This window comes from Bidens hawaiensis, unplaced genomic scaffold (genome assembly GCF_021521415.1).
Source record: "Bidens hawaiensis isolate Kalapana, Puna unplaced genomic scaffold, B.hawaiensis_p1.1 tig00022866_1, whole genome shotgun sequence".
NCBI classification, from domain to species: domain Eukaryota; kingdom Viridiplantae; phylum Streptophyta; class Magnoliopsida; order Asterales; family Asteraceae; genus Bidens; species Bidens hawaiensis.
The window spans coordinates 145,608-161,918 of NW_027493564.1; positions in this window are offsets into that span (position 1 = coordinate 145,608).

A 16,311-nucleotide genomic window follows, 5' to 3' on the forward strand; every position below is an offset into this window, starting at 1 on the left:
ACTTAACGAGGTTAGTGGGGTCGGGTTTAATTGCAAGTAAAATGAAACCACAGGGATGAAAATCGCAGATTTAAAACTATTGGACTAAAACCGCTGATTTAAACAAACAACAGGGATGAAAACCGCAGTTTACTCTTGTAGAAATTTATCAAAATTACAATTATCAAAGAAGACGATGAGTTAATTTTAGAAGTTGATGCTTTGGATTAAAATACTTAAAAAAATAGATTATGACTCAGAAAAGAAAAAAGTTGGTGAAAGCTTTTGTAGATTCTGTACAGGCACTTTTAGTGACACTGAAACAAGATATCATATTAATGAAAAAGGGCTTTTAGCAGTTGTGAAAAGTTGTCAAAAGCTTTATTACTTTCTATTACTAGTTAGATTTTTATTAAGAACTGATAATACACAAGTAAAAGCTTTCATTAAAACAACTTGCCCTCCAAACCTGAGTATAAAAGATTAATTAGATGGCAAACTTTATTATTTGAGTACAATTTTGACATAGAAATAATTAAATATGAGAAAAAGGTCTTATTAGATTTTTTAGCCAGGGATGGAAGAACGTGATATAGCTCAGAAAATGAATAACTATCTTGAAGGCATGGATAGACAAGTGATGTCTATAAAAGAAATTATGAAAGATATGAAAGAAATACTAAGTTGCTTTAACACTTTCTCTGAAGAGGTCTTAAACCTTAAAGATTTAATTACAAGAAGTTGTCTTCTTGCAAATTCAAAGATAGTTTTCTATGAGTCCGACAGCATGAAGATGAAGTCTATTGTGAATAATCAAATAAAAGAAAAAATAGATTTTTTCCCTATATATAAGGAGGTAAAAAGGGAAAAAGAGATATCCCTTCATCTTCAAAAGGAGTACAAACGGTAGATCTTACCTCCGATCTAAGACGAGCCAAAGGAAAAAGATTTTAGTTTTAAACCACATTAAGGAAAAACTTCTAATTTTGTAAACATTTGTCAAAGAATACCATCTAAGCAAGATCCTGTTGAACAACAATGGTTTAAAATGAAAGAATTATATAACCTTGGAAATACAGATATAAGATATGTTGATTGTACTGGGTTTACCCTAGAATCAGTTACCTGCAAGGTAACTCTCCTAAAAAGATAAGATACTGGTATGATTTTGGAGCAATAAATTTGATATATCTTACATTACCAAATGTTCTATATTTTTTACTAAAATGGATTAAGGATGGAGTAAGAGATAGTTATCTGTATAACTCTACTATTACTTCAAATGATATATGGTTTTAAAACTGTTTTCTAACAGGACCTGATTTATATAAAGATAATAATTACCCTGCATATCTTCTAATCACAATAGAAAAAGCTAATGCAGCCCTTACTTACAATATAGAAACAAAAAGATAAAAAAATTATCAAAGTTTTAATGAAAATGATTTTATTATAAAAGAGCACTTGAAATAAAGATAGTTCTTTATACTTTAGAAAATACTTTTGAAAAAGAATTCAGAACTTATGGTGGGAAAAATGCATTATTTTGTTACGATAACTCTAGCAAGAAAAACTCCTATACCAACAAAAAAATATATATAAGACAAAATCAGATTTTTGGATATAGGTGTTATAGCATCAAGCCCTCAGGTTTAACACAGGCTTTGCTTCACCAGAAAGCATATGAAGATTAAGATTATTATTAATCTTATAGATAATAAGATTTTATAAGGCATACGATTTAATCAACAATAGATGAGCTCACATGAGACATATACATCTAAAAGTTGGAGTGCTTTGATCATATAAATCCAAATGTTAGAGTTCCAATATCTGCCAAAAGTAAATGTGAGTGTGATAAGCAAGAGGAGGTAAAAGCCAAGAAATGCTCAAGTTTCTATGAGATGTTTTAACACCAATTTTTAAGTTTTGACAATGGCAAATTTCCAATAAAGGATTACACATGAAAACAAGATAGAAAAGACAAAGATGTAAAGTCTATCTAAAAGAGAAATAAGTCTATAAATGGATGGAGAAAGAAAGAAAACAGGCATCGGTCTTTCAACAATGTTTTAAAACGAGTGCTTGTAGGTTCATGTATTAAAAATAAGAGAGTGTTGTATTTCCTTGTGTACTTTCTTTTGCATCCCACTGTAATATATCCATCATGAAATAAAACTTTCCCTTTTCTTTATAATGCATTTGAGTGTTCTTTCTATTTAGAAGTATTTTTCCTTTTAAAAGAAGAATTCTCTAACTAAAGGCTGTTTCCTTTTACCATCAGTGGCGGATTCAGACATTTAACTCAGTTTGGGGGGGGGGGGGATAATCTGTAAAAATAAATTACGTGAAATTATAGAAAAAAAACTATATTAAATATAGCAAAACAATACATATTACGGTTGCTCTATATGTGATTTCATCGAATTACAACTTAATTCGAAACACTTTAAAATGCTTCTTTTCAATGATACAAATTAAACAGGCATTCAAAAAATCCACTTCAATTTGATTACGCAAATTTGTCGTTATCTTCATTGCTGAAAAAAAAATATTTCACCATTGCGGTTCCAACGTGTAAGACTAATTCTCCAAACGAACTTGATATTCATGAATCGTCTGCCTGTCAGTCTTCTTCGTTTAACAATTAACATCTTTTTAGTCTATCATTAAGAAAATAAAGAAAGAATGGGCTTATTTATCACTTTATAGGGCTAGTAGAAATATAGAATATTAGGCTAATTAAAAAACAAAACCCATGAGGGGTCTTAATTGTTTGCCTTTTTAAACTAAAATTATCACTACAAAACTTAATTATTACATATAGTCTCACTAAATCTGAGTGGGTGACTAACCTCCACTGGGCTTGTCTTCAATCCGCCACTGTTTACCCCATACACTGGAAGTAGGAAACAAAACCTGGTTGTGCTGAATATTGCTGAAGGAGCCAGAGAGGAGTTACCTAAGGCTAATTAGGTTTGGTCTGAAACAACCTAGTAAAAAGACTCCTGGTGTAACCCGACAGTATATTAGTCAAAATGGAAAAAAGGTAAGAAAGCATGTTAGACCCTTGCTCTTTTTAATTTTGAAATATTTTTAAATATTTGAAACTCTTGGGTTTTATGAGGATATTTCTCATAATCAATTTTAATCAAAGACATAATATATACATGTTTTTATCATATTGAATTATACTTAACTAGATTTTATCCCCCGTATTACGGGGGTTGTTTTACATTATTCGTTTTTAATATTTATATATGTATATTTGAATTTGAATTTTATTTATTGTAAGAAAGTTAATAATTAATATACTTGAGGTTTGATGATAAAATGGTTTCACAAATAAATGATATGTTATAATCCGGTTTAAAAGTTATCTGGGTTAGGTGATACCCATTACCCCTTTATTTTCTTTATTATAAAATTATTTCTTAATTATAATAATATCTTTTTTTAAATAAAATTGGATATTAATTTTTAGTATATCCCTATTTTATAGGATTTTCATATCAAATATTTTATGAGATTAATTTTTAATAGAATGAGATTTTATAACCAGTTTAAGAGCTATCTGAGTTTGGTGAGACCTTTACCCGTGAATTCGGGTCAAATGCGTGAGAAACATTCATTTACAAATAATGTAATATAATGGCTTGAGAGAATGGTTGTTTTACATTTTTTGTTTTTTTAATATTTATTTTTTGAATTTTAATTTTCTTTATTGTAAGAAAGTTAATAATATACTTAGGGTTTGATGATGAAATGGTTTCATAAATAAATGATATGTTATAACCCGTTTAAAAGCTATCTGGATTTGTTAACCCATGACCCGCTTATGTATTTTACTATAAAATTGTTTATTAATTATAAATAATATCCTTTTCTTTTTAAATTGAATATTAAATTTTAGTATATCCCTATTTGATAGGATTTTCATATCAGATAATTGGTAAGATTAATTTTTAATTTAATGAGATGTTATAAACCGTTTAAGAATTATCAGGTTTTGGTAAGACCCATACCCATGAATTCGGGTTAAATCAATGAGATGCCTCTATTTAAAAATCAAGCAATCTGGTGGCTTCCATAAAAGAGTTGAGCGACCACATCGTAACACGTAGGATTTTAGGGTTTTCGTTTATATATAATAACAATAACAATAACAATAACAATAATAATAATAATAATCTCTATGTGTGTGTGCATATATTAACTTAAAAGCCGTATGGCATTTCTTATAATAAAAATAATAAGAAAAATCTTAAAAATTCTCTTGCTAATGAAAATTTTCTTATAAAAGTGAAACCCAACTTTTTAAATATAATATATGTAGTTTATAAATTCTGCATGTTTATAACTTATGCATTATGTGTATACATTACGGGTATTATTTTTTATTTATATATGCATACCACTTGATAATTTTTTTTAAAATAAACAAACCGGCAAGATGAGTGAAAAGCTTGCTCGAGCTTAACAATTTAACTCGTTAAGATAAACGAGCCCGCACTGGATCGGATTGGGCCCACATAAAATAATAAAAAAAGATCTTAAAAAAGACTTTTTGGTGCGATGAAAGTAAAAGCATCTAAGACTAAACGACGTGGGTGCTGCTTTGCCGTCGCAACAGCCTAGCTGGCCATCGACACTGTTGGCAAACACCACCCGTATCGTTTTGGTGATTGTTTATTGGTAAAGTTTATAAACACCTGGGTTTGAAAGGAGGATGTCCTAGATTAAAGTCTCACATATGACCAATTATTAAAAGAAATTTGTCTTATTAAAAAAAATATATACCACAGACCGAAAACAACAATAAAATAAATAAAGTACTATAAGTTTCTCAATGTTTATCAAACTACTTTACATGTTTTATGTCATGTAACTTATAATACGATTTATAATGTGAATCTTCTACTTAAATTTTCACTCTTTTTTCAAACATAACTTAAAGGTAGAATAATAAAAGGTTTCAGAAAACAAAGTGTGATATCACACAAATTTTTAAAAATCTTATGATTCTTTCTACCATTGTTCATCTCTATTTTGAATTCGGACATACTTATGGGGGCTATTCAAGCTTTTGATTTCACGATTGTTTCTCCGTTTCTCGCTGTCAACATACTTATAAAGATAGACTAGTGCTCTGCATTTTCCACTGTCAAGATACTTATAAAGATAGTTTAGTCCACTTGCATGATGCATTTTCATTATCTCTAGTGATAGAGCATTAGATCCTCCCTTTGAAAGGATGGTATCAGCAACTGCAAAACACATAAGCTTCCTTTTCAGAAATAAATAATGTTTCATGTTCTTCTGATGCCCCATATTCTTTTATTTCATATTTTCATAGGAGTCTTTTAATCATGGTCGAGAATTTGTCATTTCTATATGAATAAGAAAGAGGTGATAGGTTAAAATACAAAGAGTCACAAAAATGAGAAGGGTGGAGAGGATTTGTGGTCTTAGATGGTTGAGATTAAAAAAAATCCTTCAAAATAATAATAATAATAAATCACAACTCAAAAAGACATAAAAGGTGCACCAATTTAAGAATTTATATACCTCGGTCAAGCAGAAACAAAAAGGCACGTAAACCCTAACGAGTAATGAAATATATAAACTAATTTTTTAAACGGTTTGAAACTTTCTCATTGCATCATGATCTCGTTTCCTCTTTTTACGTTTTTGAGCACTAGATAATTGTTTAAGAGGCATAATTGATTAATTGATTGCTAAAAGCCTAAAAATCAAATAAATACAACAATATAAGTTGGTTTATTGGATTTTAATAATCCCTATTCATTTTATCACTACTAACCGTCCTAAATTTAAAAATGTTAGCCTCCAATGGTCACCCGTTAAAAAGGACTTAACGGAGTTATACTTTTTTCCGAATTTCAAACTAATGTTTTAGGGCTTTTGATCGTAAGAAGGATACGAGTCAATTGATCGTAAGAAGGATACGAGTCAATTGATGGAAAAATTAGCTCGAAACGGTAATCCAAACGACTTGATTTTTGTTAATTATAAGTTCAAACACCCGAATCGAAGCATTGTTTCATCGTTTTGGAGCACCGTTTCGAACTAAATTTTACATCAATCGAGCCGTATCTTCCTTCCGATTAAAAGCCTTAATAAATTAATTTGAAATTCGGAAAAAAGTGTAATGCTGTTAAGTCCTTCTTAATGGGGGACCATTGGGGGCCAACTTTTCTAAATTTGGGACCGCCCCTGGTAATAAAACGAATAGGGATTATTATTGGCCAATACCATTCAATAGGATTAATAAAATCCAATAAACCATGTAAGTTTTTCCACAATTGACTAAATAATAATAAAGAATATTTATCACTCAAGTAATTAAGCATCATATACTATAACTTAAGTATAGTAAAATCGTCTTACCTAACAAAAAATATTTATCACTCAAGTAATTATCCAAATATCCAATCGTTCGATCGAATAGCGTAACAACCATAAAATAAAGTAATCAAATAGTTAAAACTTGAAATCATGCCTTGGTGAGTCACCGGGTTGGTGTGGTAGTGGCTGATGTTCTGTTCGACGACACCGGTGATGGTGGAGTGCTGAAGACGGTGGTTACGGGTGGCAGATAACTGAAGAAGGAGGGGGAACGATAACGAAGAGACGTCGCCAGAGCCCGGCATTATTTTGATCGGCGTTTTTTAACTAATGATTATTTCTTTTTACCATTGATTTTGCCATTTTGGTGTTGACCTAATAACCTAAATTTTATCTAGTGGATTATGAATAAAAAAATTTTGGCCCCAATAATTTTAAGAATGATCAGAATCCAATTATAATCCATAAGAATTATATATATATATATATATATATATATATATATATATATCAATCTATATAATTGCCTACGATTGGAGCCCTCACGTCGCTCCCCACCCCCTCTTGTGCCACCAGATTGCTCCATTTCAAAATGGTGGCTTCTCATTGATTTAACTCGTTTTTGTCTCAAATCATGTTAGGCGCGACCCGTTTTTTTAGATAGGTTAGAGCATTCTCATCCAACCCCTTATTTTGTGTGAGGGGTATTTTTATAATTTAGAGAGTGATTCAGGGTGTTGTGAGTGAAGAGTTTTTATATTTTAGAAAAAGTAGTGATTTTTCTGTATATTTGAAAAGTTACTGTTCATCCCCTATAATTTTTTAATATATTTTGAGAGTGGTTGTGAGTGAAGGAAAGTGAAAAGGTAATGATAAAAGGTATAAAAAGTATTATTTAATTAAAATGGAGAGAGAAAATTTAGTAAGTTTTAGTGTAATTTTTGATCTAAGACGTAATTGGTAAGCTTTTGGGTTTTGTGTTATATAATTTAAGTTATTGAAATTAATTACAAACTGTTCGTTGAATTTTAACGAACATGTTAATTTATTTCCATATGAACCTGTTAATCTGTTTTAATAGGTGCTTTTTTTTCCTAATCATTGTATGCAAATTAATTTGTAACTTAGTACTTATTATAACATATGCATAGAAACTATAGGACTTATAGAGGTTTATCCAGATCTCTGTATTTGCTTTCGTTACGAACAACTTTGACTTTGATATTTGCACCTAGACGACTGTAGATAGTACAGCGAACATGGTAAGCAATATGACCAAACAATATATTTAAGGAGTGATTTTTTTTATTGATTGTAAAATGGGAGTATAATCTTTGCTAATTAAGGTAAAAGTAGGGTAAATAGGTAATTTATTTTTACTTTTGGATAATCAGTTTTATTGCAGCTGGTTTTAAAGATTTTTTAACCATCAAACAGTTAAACATCAAAATTTGTTAATCAGTTCCAAAATACAAATCCGAACACGCCCCAAAATTGCTTTAGCGTCCTCTTTCTTGCTCTTTTTTTATTTTTATTTCAAAACATATTATGGGTTTAAAATTGTTAATTCAACAATTAAGATCTTAAATAGTGATCTGAATGTGTCGCGTAGGTAGACTGGGGCGCGATTTCTATGGTTGATGCAGAGAAACGGCTTTTGACAAATGCACTCAAAGACCCTGATAATCAACACTTTGTATTACTTTTTGACAGGTCATACGTGCTATCATGTTAAAAGTTATTAGAATTTCATTTTCTTCAATTCTGCTATTAAAACTTATTTTTTGTTTAGTATTTCAGCTGTGTGCCATTGCGTGATTTTGACTACGTGTATAACTATCTTATGTATACCAATATCAGCTTCATTGACAAGTATTTATAATTTTGGATGCCATTGGTTTGTGTATTTCTAAACAATGCCTTTCAATATTTGTTTCGGGTAAATGCTATCAGATACTAAGAAACTGTAGTTGATAAAGTAAGTTATGCTTATCTTATATAATTGATCTTTGTATCTTGAAGTAACTAAGATTTTGTTTCTATATGTTGCAGGTATGTTAATAGTAACTCACTTAGTGGAGGTTACCCACATGATAACTTGGAAATCTGAAGAATCTTTCAATTTTGTAAGGCTTCCTGTTTGAACATTTTATATTTTGTTATTGAACCTTTTATTTGCTTTGGTTCCTTGTGTTTGTGAAGCAGCATTTCCATAATATTCTGGCCGGTCAATCCCATCTAATGGTGCTCTTGATCAATTTGGAACCAACTCGTGAGTTCTGAATTCTCTTTTTATGCTAATATAGTTTTATAAATAAGATCACTGTGATCAACTTTCATAGCAGGTTGTCAACCGGTCTAGATGGCTCACTGCCAGGTTCTCGGTAAACAATACAACTGATGAACTTAATTGGTTTCATATTCTTGATTCATTAAGTAATTTTCTAATGGTACCCAAAGGACATGATAATGGAACGATCAATTAGAAGCTAAGAACTCATTTTTCTCAGTTATAAATCATTTGTAACAGAATATGTCATTCTCAAAACTAACATAATTTACAATATAATTAGATAGGGGTGTGAATATTTGGCATGACATGAAATAACACCATTAAACTGGTAGTGTCCGTGGCTACCAAACAGTTTGCAGGTTGACCCGTTTTACCCATTAAATTTTTATTATACTTTAAAAAAAAATGTGTTTCATGCAACTAATTAAATTAGTTGACTATCTTATGCCAAAATTTAAAACTAAAAAGGAAATTGGCGTAAGATTTTAGAATTATTATGTAATATGTTTTATATAATTTATATTTTTTGTTTCAAAAGTGTAACTTTAAAGTATTAATATGCGAAAATAATAAAAAATAAATATAAAAATTCAGGTCAAACGGGCCATTTTTCAAGTCAACCTACAAATATGCATGTCGTGTTCGAGTTTGTGTGCCTGGCGCGAATGGTTGGGTTGTGTTCGAGTTTGGGTTCGTCTCAAATTTTCGAGTCCGGGTAGATTGGTTCATGCATCATGTAACCTCTGTTCAGGTGAAAAGAGTATCTTGGTCAAATTTTACCATGTGGTCAACATCTTTTGTAAAGTCAAAAGGGTTTGATGGCATGTTGCAGTCTAGAGTTCAAGACTATTTTCAAAGTGTTAAACATTTTGTGTGTATTTTCAGTAAGACAACATGAATTAATGTAGTCATTTGGTTATACGGCTTTTATGTCTCATATTCAAATATTATGACTCGGCTTTAAATATTTTGAACAAACACCTGTTGCAAGTCATATAGCGTAAAGCTATCTACGAGTTATTCGTATAACAAAGCGGGTCATATGACCCATGAGGTTTGTATGAACCTGACTCTTTTAATAAGGTCATATATAATTTGTATGCCAGAATAATAAAAGTTAAAGCCTTAAATACTTTAGAAGTTTGGGTTGTTGGTGATTATTGGGAGACCTTCTCAAAACTAAATATTTATTTATACTCGGTTGTGTTTCAGGTAAGTCCACATGTAATTTCAGAACATATTCAATAATTCATGTAGAATGTTAGCTTACGTGTTTAAGGTCACATATAACAGTGTTATATGAATTCTGCATATACATCATAACTTCATAAGAGTTGAATTTTCCTCCAATAACTTTTTAGTTCTAGTTTGCCTTTTAGATTTAGATGGACAAATATTTGTGTTCATGTTTGTTCATTTAAAAATGGATGTGCTCATATTCGTTTATGTTTGTTTGTAAAAAATCTATAAAATAAACTACGCATTACAATTGAAATAGCTCAAACATTAAAATATAATGAACACTACAAACTAATTGTACTAAATCAAAATGAAACTCTGTTAAAAAAAATTAAAACAAATCACTACAAAAAATATAATAGCAAAATGATTAAAAACAAAAACCTGAATAAACCCCCGTAACACACCACTTACTCAAAACTTGTCAAACTACCAATGCGATGTGACACCTGATACATATATTATCCACTAACTCGACATCCGACCAGCAAAAACAACAAACATTATGCATGTTAAAAGTATTATGTACTCGGTAATTTGTACATGATAGCTCTCCTCCAACAAATTCCAAACCCCAAATACAAGCTCATACAAACCTACTAAAAACCTACCAGTTACTTAAACTGCAGCCCAACTCTAAACTCAGCTCATCTCAGTCCAAAGCATAACTCCAGCTTAACGCTAATCGTAGCTCAAGTCGGTCCAAAGCATTAATGAATAAAGCAGATTCCTTACAATAAATTAAATTAAATCCAAAAAATTGTATATTCATAATAATAGAACAAACGTAAAAACAACCCGCGTAATACGTGGAATAAAATCTAGTATTATATATATATATATACACACACATACGCATATATATGGTGAGTTTATATTAAAAAGTGAAGTGTGTCTAAAAAAGTATAGAAAGAGATTTGGTGCGCTGGATTGGGTCTAATGGTTAATGTCACACCCTAACCTACGGCGGAACGTGCCAGGACGCGACAATATTTGTATCACAACTCACAGACACTAAAACAATATAAAGCGTCAATATCTAAATTCATTCATTCATAATTAAAGTATACAAAGAATTCAAATTAAAAGAAAATACAACAATTGTTCTATCTTTATTTATTATCCTAAAGTCCAAACTAAATTCTCCACTTTGATTCACTTGATATGACAACATGCAATATGCATAAAAATAATTTGTCAACAACACATATTGAGCGAGCAATTCACAGTTTGGTGTAATAATAATAATAATAAGAAATAAAACAATTCTGTGCGTTAGTGAATAACATTAATTAATATAAACAACTAGATGTGTCTTTTTAACATGCCACGAGAAGCTTCGATATATGTTCTAATTTTAAAGGCATGACTAAAATAAGTATTCTAACGATATAAACGAATAAAACATGAGATAATGGGTAACGGATTTAGGATCGAAAGGATGTTTAATTATCTTTTATACTAGTTTTATATAAGTGTACAAAAACAGAACACAGTTAATTATTATTGCGAGATATTTTTCGATTTCAACCGATAAATGCTAATTTAATAAATAATATATATATATATATATATATATATATATATGGGTGGGATCTAGAGAGAACTCTTCTTAAAGAGAGAAATATAGAACTAATAAAAACTATTTTTAACTTTTTTTAAAAAAATATTTTGTGATTTTTTTTTCTTTCCTTCTAATAAGATGATATTGTTTCTAAAAAAAAACAAAAACCGTCGATGTAGTGCATATGTGCAATAATATGTATTGCATATATACAATAGTGTTTTATTGCATATAATACAACACAATTGCATTATACAATACACACTATTGAATATATGCAAATACAAACACAAATAATTGTACTCAAAACAAACTATCGTATATACGTAATACAACACTAATGCACATATGCACTATATTGTTTTTTTGGTATTTTTGTATGTAATACAACACTATTGCACTAATACAATACAAAAAATTGCATATATGCTATTCAACATTATTGCACATATCAAAATACACACTAGTGCACATATGCAATAAAAAAAGTCGATGTATTGCATATGTGCAGTACAACGAGTTTTTTTATTTTTTATTTTTTTATAATTTTCGAGTGAATGGTAACAAAATATAAGAATAATGGCAATAACGGAAATTTAAGAATATTTTTTTTAATTAAATTAAAAATATTTCTTTATTAGTTCTCTAGTTCTCTCTTTAAGAAGGAGTTTTCTCTTGATCCTCTCTCTCTCTATATATATATATATATATTATACTTTAAACGAAAACTTGTTTCGAAAATTTAACGGTGATGGGTTCATTAATCAGTTGAAAATAATATATTAATTATTAAAATGGCTATAATTTAAATAGTATAAATTAATTCAAAACAAGGATACATATAATTATAAAAATATATATAAAAAACCGGTCATGGGGTTCAAACCCGCGCCCCTGGACTGGTTCGAGTCTTAACACAATGAGCGCCATCCATCTGAGCTCTGAGCTGGAGGTTATCTGGTTTAATGCATGAAAAAGAAAATAATTATACAAGATCCCAAATCAATCATACAAGATCCCAAATCAATCATAAACCCTAAAAACCTTAGAATTCAATTGAAGTAGCTACATAGTTTGTCAATTAAAATTGACATAGGGGTTTTAAAGAGGGTGCAAAACCGACAGAGAATGACGAGATAAGGTTTCAGTTTGAATGCGAACTTGAACTTGATCTTACACAGCTTCTGAGTTGCAATTGGTTTATGGTTATGATTTGGAATGTTGTAGGGGGTGTGTATGACGAGTTATTTGAATTATAGGCATGTATATATAGTGATGCAAGAGAATTCAGTCTGACTGAGGAGTTAATGTAAACTGGACAAATTTGTTAAGAGTGAGCTGTCAATTGATTCAAGTTTACAATATAGGTCAATAGTGTGTTTGTCAAGAAACAAACAACATATCAATCTCCAAGATTTACGACCTGATTGGAGACTATTTGGAGAGGGGGGGTAATTTGCATGAATGGTCCTTGGTGATTGAATGGTTAATCAAAGTAGGGTAAAAACATAGTTAGGGTTCAAAACTGCACGTGATGAAAAGTTATTATAACTCATTTAACTAATTAATGAATTCCGAGTGGCACGTACACGAAATAAAGACAACCAATAAAATAAATAATAATTCGTTCTTAAATAACGAAGATCCAAAATAATAAAACAAAATTTTAAACGGGCCAGGGTGGGTTTCAGGTCTGAAAATGGATGAATGTTACAGTTAAGATAGAAAGTTGGTTTATTTGTGGGTGTGTTATATTGTTATACTTGTTTTATAACTTTCAAGGGCATAATCGTCTAATGCGTTATATTATATATGGTAACTATTAATATGTAATTAATAATTGCGATTTTTTAGGATAGATAAAATCTAAAATTTCAAAAGACATTTTTTTTTTGCAAATTCATTGTGTTTATTTTATGCATTCATTCCAAATATCAACATTTTTGTTGATCATTCATGCCGGTCACTGTGTTGTATTTTATTTTTTGTCGGCTCTTTCATAATGATCACTGTGTTATATTTTATTATTAACATAAACATCAATAACAAAAGCACACCAACATTTGTTAATAAAAACACACTATGTCCAGAAAAAAAAGTTGTTGATACATAACCAACCATCCACACCACACCAAAAAAAAAAAAAAGGGCAAGATGACAATTATTTGAATTTTTGTTATTAAATTCTGATTTCAAATCCCGTGAACTTCCTTTCTTCTTTTACATTAACATTAGATATGTAAATAAAAAAAGTTTCAAGAAAAGTTTCACATATAACAAGAGTAAGTCACTAACTCATTTTTTCATTTAACATTCAACCACAACCGATGGACTCGTCAGAAAAACAAACTGGTCACTCCAAGTTACATATTATCTTTTACTCTTGTGTTCTTTCTACTCCGGTCTCTACTATATAATCAACAAAATAGACATCGAATTGGGTAGAAAAAACCTTACAATTCAGACCAGAACCAGATGGGCCACAACCCTCCGCGTCCCTATAAAGCTCCGCCCATGGCGGTGGAGACGGATTTGGAGACCAAATCTCTTCTCCATCGCTCATTTGAACCCATAATCATTAACGCTTCCCGCTGGATAATATATAGCCTCCCTTGTGTCAGAGGTGGAACCCTTTAGAGACCAAAAAATTAGTGATATTTGAATTTGAAAAAAACTATGACTCTAGATGTTAATAAACCAATTAAGGATATAATTAATCAGATACCATACCTGAAATTATTGAGTGCCTGATAAACATGAAGAAACACTATGCCAATGAACTCTTTGAATGTGTTTGGTTCTGGTTTGATGGATGGAATGTGTGGTTGTTGATTTCAAGCAAAAAAAATATGTTGCATTTAGGGATAATTACCAATCAGTTACGAAATTAAAAAAAACTATATATGGAATAGATGCAAAAAAATAAGGTGATAATTACTTTCCTAATTAAATTCCATAATAAAAAATATTTTATTATTTACAATCATGCCCCTTTGTGTTATATTGCAACTCACTTTTTTGAAAAAAAGCTTCTTATTCTAACCTTGATATATATACTATATATTAAAAAGGATATAGCAAGGATAAAATGGTAATTAAACAATATCTCTTAATTTTAAGACACCTGTTGATGTATATCTTGTGCTCTAATAAAAAACACAAGTATTTATATTACTTAAATACCTATAACAAGTATGGGTAAGTAAGGTCATCTCCACAGGGAATCAGTGGAAAATGCAAGTTTGACTCATGACTTTTTAATTAATAAACTAGGCGGGCAGACGATGTCAAGCAGTTTAAATGATTAAATTGTTAAAACACGATCTCTTGATTGTAAAACAGTCTTAGAAAAATAACCAATCTCCGGGTTTCAGGTTGTGAAGGAAGTTGGAAAAGTAATTAAACCTATTTGGAAATATCTTTGTTTAAATAAATAACCAAAAGTCTGCTGATAATCAGAACTTAATCCGAACGATTGGCATAACAGAATAATGATCTAATTGATTATCAGTTTTAGGTTTTGATAATTAAATCCATGCTAAGGTTAATGATAAGCGGGTCAATGACGATAAGAATCAATCCTAAATGTTAATGGCCTTAAATCAATTAACTGATAAAATCTTAAGCATTCAATTATGAAAAACTGTTTAAGCACACAAATAAATGTAAGGATTTAACTAACCAAATGATTAACCAAACCCAAATCCAAATTTAAGGTTCAAAATATCGAAAATAAAAACTACAACTCAATCCTACGCTCGGAGATGGGCATGAAAGTTTTAGCCTAGCATATGCATGTTGAAGATCTTGATTTTTGGTTGAGATGATGAAAATATAAATGATTGTGGTGATTGGTAGATGTTAGTATGGTGTATGAAGGCCCCTAAATCACCCAAATATGATAGAATATCGAGGATAATCGACCTTAGGGTTTTCTTGGCTTAAATATGGAAGAATGATCGATGTCGAAAGGTCAATAAAAAACATTTATAAATTACCTTTACTAGCTAGGGCAAGTAAGGTGTCAAATCCACAGGGAATCAGTGGAAAGTGCTAATCAAGTTTAAGGATTTTTAATTAATTATACTAGGGTGGACAAACGATGTCAAGCAGTTTGAATATTAATTTGTTTGTAAAACAGTTAGAGAAAACAGTGACACACTTCAGGTTCAGGTAATACAATGAACTGATTGATGATAATTTATAACAATTGGGAAATCACATAGACATGATTCGTTTATTAGAATAGATAAATGATTACTAGACACAATAGTTTGGTTATGATGATTCACAGAACTTAATCCGAAGAATTGACACAACTGAACACAGTCTATCTAATTACCAGTTCATTAATACAAAACTAAGCATCTATCAATGATTAATGGTAAACAGTTCAATGACGATAAGAACTTAATCCTAAATGTTGATGAACACAAACCAGATAATTGATGATAAACGAAAGTCCCAAAAACACAACTGTTCAATCAATTCCAATAAACATATAGATTCAATCAACCAAAAGATTAATCAAAACTAAATTCCAATACATGTAATGTTCATAAAAATAATCAGTTCATATGCAAACCATACACCAGAAGTGGTCACGAGTGGTTTAGCCTTGCCTCTTCATCATGATTAGCTCGATTATGGATTGGAAGGATGAAACCATGGATGATAATGGTGATTGAGAGGTGTTAAAATGGTGGAGAATGGCCCCAAAATCGTCCAAGGGGGCTAGGGTATGAAGCATGGCCGGCATAGGGTTGAACCCCCTTAAATATGGAAGAAAAAACCTAAAAAATGCGTTTTTTCGCCCAGGCCACCGTAAGCTACGGTCACACTGTCTGCCTTACGGTGACAGTCCCAC